We start from the raw sequence: 7,216 nt of genomic DNA on the forward strand, positions 1-7,216 counted from the left end.
GGTGATTGTGGAGGCCAGGTCATCTGATGCAGCACTCCATCACTTAACCAGCATGGCTACCACAGCATTCTGTAGCGATACGCCATCCCATCTGGTTTGGGCTTAGCGGGACTATAATTTGTTTCTCAACAGGACAGTGACCCAACACACCTCCAGGCTGTGTAGGACTATTTGACAAAGAAGAAGAGTTATGGAGTGCTGCATAAGATGACCCGGCCTCAGCATTTGTGGGAAGTCCTTCTTGTGGGAAGACTGTTAGAAAAGCATTCCAGGTGAAGCATGTTGAGAGAATGCCAAGATTGTGCAAATCTGTCATCAAGGCAAAGGGTGGCTATTTGAAGAAAAATTATTTGTTTAACACTTTTGGGGTTACTACATGATTCCATATGTGTTATTTCATAGTTTGATGTCTTCACTGTTTTTCTACAATGTATAAAATAGTAAGAAATACACATATACATACATATATATACATATATATATATATATATATATATATATATATATATATATATATATTAGAGCAGGTTTTCATCAAGGATCTCTCTATACTTTGCACCGTTAATCTTTCCCTCGTTCCGGACCAGTCTCCCAGTCCCTGCCGCCAAAAAACATTCCCACAGCATGATGCTGCCACCACCATGCTTCACCGTAGGGATGGTGCCAGGTTTCCTCCAGATTTGACGCTTGGCATTCAGGCCAAAGAGTTCAATCTTTGTTTCATCAGACCAGAGAATCTTGTTTCTCATGGTCTGAGAGTTTTTTAGGTGCCTTTTGGCAAACTCCAAGCGGGCTGTCATGTGCCTTTTACTGAGGAGTAGCTTCCATCTGGCCACTCTACCATAAAGGCCTGATTGATGGAGTGCTGCAGAGGTGGTTGTCCTTCTCAAAGGTTCTCCCATCTCCACAGAGGAACTCTGGAGCTCTGTCAGAGTGACCATCAGGTTCTTGGTCACCTCCCTGACCAAGGTCCTTTCACTCGATTGCTTAGTTTGGCCGGGCTACCAGCTCTAGGAAGAGTCTTGGTGGACACAAACTTCTTCCATTTTAAGAATGATGGAGGCCACTGTGTTCTTGGGGATCCTCAATGCTGCAGACATTTTTTGGTACCCTTCCCCAGATCTGTGCCTCAACACAATCCTGTCTCAGAGCTCTACGGACAATTCCTTAAACCTCATGTCTTGGTTTTTGCTCTGACATACCCTGTCAATTGTGAGCCCTTATATAGACAGGTGTGTGCCTTTCCAAATCATGTCCAATCAATTAAATTTACCATAGATGGACTCCAATCAAGTTGTAGAAACATCTCAAGGATGATCAATGGAACAGGACGCACCTGAGCTCAATTTTGAATTTCATAGTAAAAGATCTGAATACTTATGTAAATAAGGAATTTCTGTTTTTTGTTTTTTCGCTATGGGTATTGTGTGTAGATTGATGAGGGAAAATGTTTTATTAATATGTTTTAGAATAAGGCTGTAACGTAACAAAATGTGGAAAATGTCGAGGGTTCTGAATACTTTCCAAATGCACTGTAGTTAAATATGAGAGTTTATACACTCAACTAGCACCCTGGCCATGTTAAACTCTTGGCCTTCAACTAATCTCTTGTGGACAGACTAAACACAAACTGTGCATCTGAATTACGCACGATTTTAGCTCTGGGTTAACCAAGATTAGTCTTCAACAAGTAAACATTTATTAGAGTTCTAACTGATGATGATGTTGACTGTCACACCCTGGCCTTAGTTATCTTTGTGTTCTTTATTATTTTGGTTAGGTCAGGGTGTGACATGGGGGATTTATGTGTTTTGTCTGGTCTAGGGGTTTTGTATGTTTATGGGGTGTTCTCTAGTCTATGTGTTTATGGAAGTCTATGGTTGCCTAGATTGGTTCTCAATTAGAGGCAGGTGTTTATCGTTGTCTCTGATTGGGAACCATATTTAGGCAGCCATGTTCTTTGGGTATTTTGTGGGTGATTGTCTTCTGTCTTTGTGTCATTGCACCAGATAGGACTGTTTCGGTTTTCACATGTATTATTTTGTAGTGTTGTCGTTGATCATCTATATTAAAGATGTTGAACACTAACCACGCTGCATTTGTCCTCCTCTCCTTCAGCGGAAGAAAGCCGTTACATTGACGTCCTGACTGCCACGACTGTTGTCATTCACTGGAATAGATAATGGAGTAGAACTATAATGATAATTAATCATAGAATTTGAGAGGTGCTTTAATCAAACTGAATTCACATTTCACATATCCAATAGAGACCCAGGTTGAATTGTATCTAATAATTACAGAGTTTGAGCCACATGAAAGTAGAATTCTATAGATGCCTTACTATATAAGATGCCATCTGGTCAGGCCAGCTGGCATTGAGACACCGTGCCAGCGCTCACACTTAATCATATCCCATTTGATCAGATTAGGCAGATTGAAGCAGAATCCCTCTCTGAGAGGTGGTGAACAACCTGGTTAACTTTTATTATCATCCAACACATGGCACACTCAGGGTGACTGTTCAGGAAATACTTCACACTCTGCACTGTCACAGACAGACAAAGACATACACAGACACACACACACTGCACTGTTACACAGACACACACGACACTTCACTGTCTCATAGGATTGTTACCAAAAAAAAGAGACACACATGATATCAATTCTGCCAGAGAACATCATGAGAATTCTGGAACACCATGACAATTCTGCCATAGAACATCATGAGAATTCTGGAAAACCATGAGAATTCTGCCATAGAACATCATGAGAATTCTGGAACAACATGACAATTCTGCCATAGAACATGAGAATTCTGGAACAACATAAAATGCCATAAAATATCCCTGGTGGAATTCTGTCATAGAACTTCATACATATAACCCAATGAGTCAGTCCCAGTGTAGCGATAAGTCACTCTGATCTCCTTACATAATGAGAGATGAATACCTGGTTACATACTTACAGATACTCAACGTCAACAAAACAAAGGAGATGATTGTGGACTGCAGGAAACAGCAGAGGGAGTATCCCCCTATCCACATCGACGGGACAGTAGTGGAGAAGGTGGAAAGTTTTAAGTTCCTCGGCGTACACATCACGGACAAACTGAAATGGTCCACCTACACAGACAGCGTGGTGAAGAAGGCGCAACAGCACCTTGTCATGACGTTGGCCTGGGGGTAGGTTTATGACAGTCATAAATACCTCTTCAAACCCTTTTCCTCTCTCTACCCTACTGATGTTACATTTGCAAACCCTTGGTTAACATGGAGATTCTGGGAACATCAGAAGGTGGGGGGAAATGAACAATATTCTGGTAATCCGACCAATTTAACATATGCGGTGGTACTTAATGAATATGATGTCAGTTCGGTTGTCATCTGAGACATTCTCATCAATGATAAGATGACAGAAACTCGACAGTGGAAAGTCTACACATCAGAGTTATCGGATACACATGGAATTGTTGTTCAATTTAAATTTTTGAATATGAAATTATTTGTGATGTGATGAAATGTGATTTTAGCTTCTAAAATGTGAGATTTGGGTTTTCATAAGGTAGGTCTCTGCTCAATCAGTGGCCCGCCCCTGTGAAGGGACATGGGCTATAAAACTTTTCAAACACGCCCTCCTCTCCCTTCCTATATAAAGCCTTGACGACAATGTAACCTCATGTTCCGAGGATGTGAGGACGACGGTCCGATGTCAGAATGGTTCAGATAATAACTACAGAATGAAGCCAACATCAGCGTGAGCTTTGGTTGCGAATGGTATGAACTTTGAACTCTTATTCACTACAGAAGTGATACCTCCTAGCCGTTGAGTTAGCAACAGCAGCTGCAAACGCAGGTTAGGAAGGAACAGACAGAGTATCCTGTCTACCACACAACAACGTTACTAGAAAGTATTCAATTTAAGATAGCACAGCTTCTCGCTGTGTTCCTCAGTCTTCCCGCTCTTTCACTCAAACTCAGCCCCTTTTCTTTTGTGTAACAATCTGTCATATCTGTTCCGCCCGCTAGGGACATTCTCCTTCATGACGTAATTTGTAATCAAGTTATGATTGAATTATGTGTATGTGTATGTGTAATTCTGTGTGATTATGTAGGTATTTAGCAAATAAATAATTAAACCCAATTTTGTATTGCTGATTCAAATTGTTAGTCAGGGTTCGTGCAGATAACCAAGAATTTACAACTTTCAGATGAGACTGAATTAAGATGACGATTAATATTTACTGCTATTGATGTAAAATATTACTAGGTCTTTAAGAGTTTATTCGGAAGATAACAGCTCTATAAATATTATTGTGTGGTGCCTGACTCTCTAGTTAATTACATTTACATGATTAGCTCAATCAGGTAATATTAATTACGGAGAAATTATTTTATAGAATAGCATGTCATATCACTTAATCTGGCATAGCCAAAGAAACGAAACCTCTTCAACCTCAGGAGGCTGAAGAAATTTGGCTTGTCACCAAAAATACTCACAAACTTTTACAAATGCACAATCGAGAGCATCCTGTCAGGCTATATCACCGCTGGTACGTCAACTGCTCTGCCCACAACCTCCAGAGGATAGTGAGGGCTGCACAACGCATCACTGGTGGCAAACTACCTGCCCTCCAGGACACCTACACCACCCGATGTCACAGGAAGGCCAAAAAGATCATCAAGGACAACAACCACCCGAGCCACTGCCTGTTCACCCCGCTATCATCCAGAAGGCGAGGTCAGTACAGGTGCATCAGAGCTGGTTCCCAGAGACTGAAAAACAGCTTCTATCTCAAGGCCATCAGACTGTTAAACAGCCATCACTAACATTGAGTGGCTGCTGCCAACATACTGACGCAAATCTCTAGGCACTTTAATCATTAAAAATTGGATGTAATAAATGTATCACTATTCACTTTAAACAATGCCACTTTCTATAATGTTTACATACCCTACATTACTCATCTCATATGTATATACTGTACTGTGTACCATCTACTGCATCTTGCCTTTCACGTTCGGCCATCGCTCATCCATATATTTATATGTACATATTCGTATTCATTCCTTTACACTTGTGTGTAAAAGGTAGTTGTTGGGACATTGTTAGATTACTTGTTAGATATTACTGCATGGTCGGAACTAGAAGCACAAGCATTTCGCTACACTTGCATTAACATCTGCTCACCATGTGTATGTGACCAATAAAATTGTATTTTATTTTATTTGAGACAGTAGGTGACATTGACCTGTAAGTCAAATTCACAATCTGAGGCCTGTGTGGTATTTATAGTGTCTGAGGTGCTCCATTTGGCCCTGTGTTTGTTTTGGTCTTCTTTACCCTCCACCTTATAACAACAGACTGTTAGATCATGTCCTTCGATACAACTCTCACCCCGGGTCAGACATACTGGTGATTGTGTGATATAATGAGTATTTAGTATTTTTTATTAAGATCACTTGCTAAAGCAGCAGTTACTCTTCCTGGGGTCCACACAAAACATGAAACATGACATAATACAGAACATTAATAGACAAGAACACCTCAAGGACAGAAGTACCACTGCTACAACTTCTTCTCTAAGCCGGCCCTGGTATCTGATCTCACAGCACCAGTGTTCTGTAAACACCAGGAAGTTAAAGGAAACGATAACAGCAACCATCGCTGTCCATGTGTCCATGTGTCCATGTGCCTTCAGCAGTCTGATGCCAATATTATCAACAAATAGGAACGTTGAGTCTAACATTTTAGTCGAAGATACTCAACAGCACCAGTGTTCTGTAAACACCAGGAAGTTAAAGGAAACGATAACAGCAACCATCGCTGTCCATGTGTCCATGTGTCCATGTGCCTTCAGCAGTCTGATGCCAATATTATCAACAAATAGGAACGTTGAGTCTAACATTTTAGTCGAAGATACTCAACAGCACCAACAGACACTGGCAGAATCATGTGTTTGCAATCTGTGTCCTTGGTCCTTCTGTCTGACGTCAACATTATGCATGATCATGTGATGCCTTGCTGCTGTTGAATGTAAACACAAAATACCGTTAGAAACCCAGCATGGAAATGCAATAATCATGTGGAGTCCCCCTGCTTTGGTTTGAACATTGACCCCCCTCTAAATATTGACCCCCCCCTCTAAATGTGGCTTTATAATAATTTACTGTTTGATCTAAGATACCTGAGATTGGCCTTAGGGGCACATTTGACACACTGGGACATTGTCCAGGAAAACAGCTCTAGGTGACCCACATCTAGCGCCACACACGGTAGACTTCCTTCAAGTTCCAAGAAAGAAGTCAGCCTCAGTAGAACGTGACACTGATGCAGCGGATGTGTGCGATCAGGATGTGACCGAGAGAGGGACAGAGGGAGCCTTAATAATTACAAGCTAGTAAGAGCTAGATAGAGAGAGAGACATACTCAGACCCACAAAGAATTCAAAAACAAATCAAATTTTGATAAACTCCCATATCTATTGGGTGAAATACCACAGTGTGCCATCACAGCAGCAAGATTTGTGACCTGTTGCCACAAGAAAAGGGCAACCAATGAAGAACAAATACCATTGTAAATACAACCCATATTTATGTTTATTTATTTTCCCTTTTGTACTTTAACTATTTGCACATCTTTACAACACTGTACTGTATATAGCCATAATATGACATTTGAAATGTCTCTATTCCTTTGGAACTTTTGTGAGTGTAATATTTACTGTTAATTTTATATTGTTTATTTCACTTTTGTTTATTATTTATTTCACTTGCTTTGACAATGTAAGTATGTGTTTCCAATGCCAATAAAGCTCTTTGAACTGAATTGACTAAGAAAAATACAGAATGAGACAGATCAAGAAAAGGACAGAGAGAGAAAGACTGTGAGAGAAAGAGAGATCTAGATGAGTTATTCTGGTGTTTATTAGGCCAGTAGTGCTGCCGTCTGTCAATATGTTGTGCGTCAGTCAGTCTTAAAGTAGGCCTGAGGAAGTGAACAGACAAGGGCACCGGCTCACGAGACCAGACAATCAACCACCTATACTAGCAGGCCAACACCTCCATAGAGCTAGACCTAATGACACAGAACCACAAACCCAGTTTCACATATATTCCCACTGAAGTTACCAAATGGACCAATTCATCAGCAGCTTCTGTTCTGCTTGTTGCACTGCACTGATTATCGTCACACAACTGCCATCTGTTGGTCAGTG

This window comes from Oncorhynchus tshawytscha, linkage group LG03 (genome assembly GCF_018296145.1).
Source record: "Oncorhynchus tshawytscha isolate Ot180627B linkage group LG03, Otsh_v2.0, whole genome shotgun sequence".
NCBI lineage: Eukaryota > Metazoa > Chordata > Actinopteri > Salmoniformes > Salmonidae > Oncorhynchus > Oncorhynchus tshawytscha.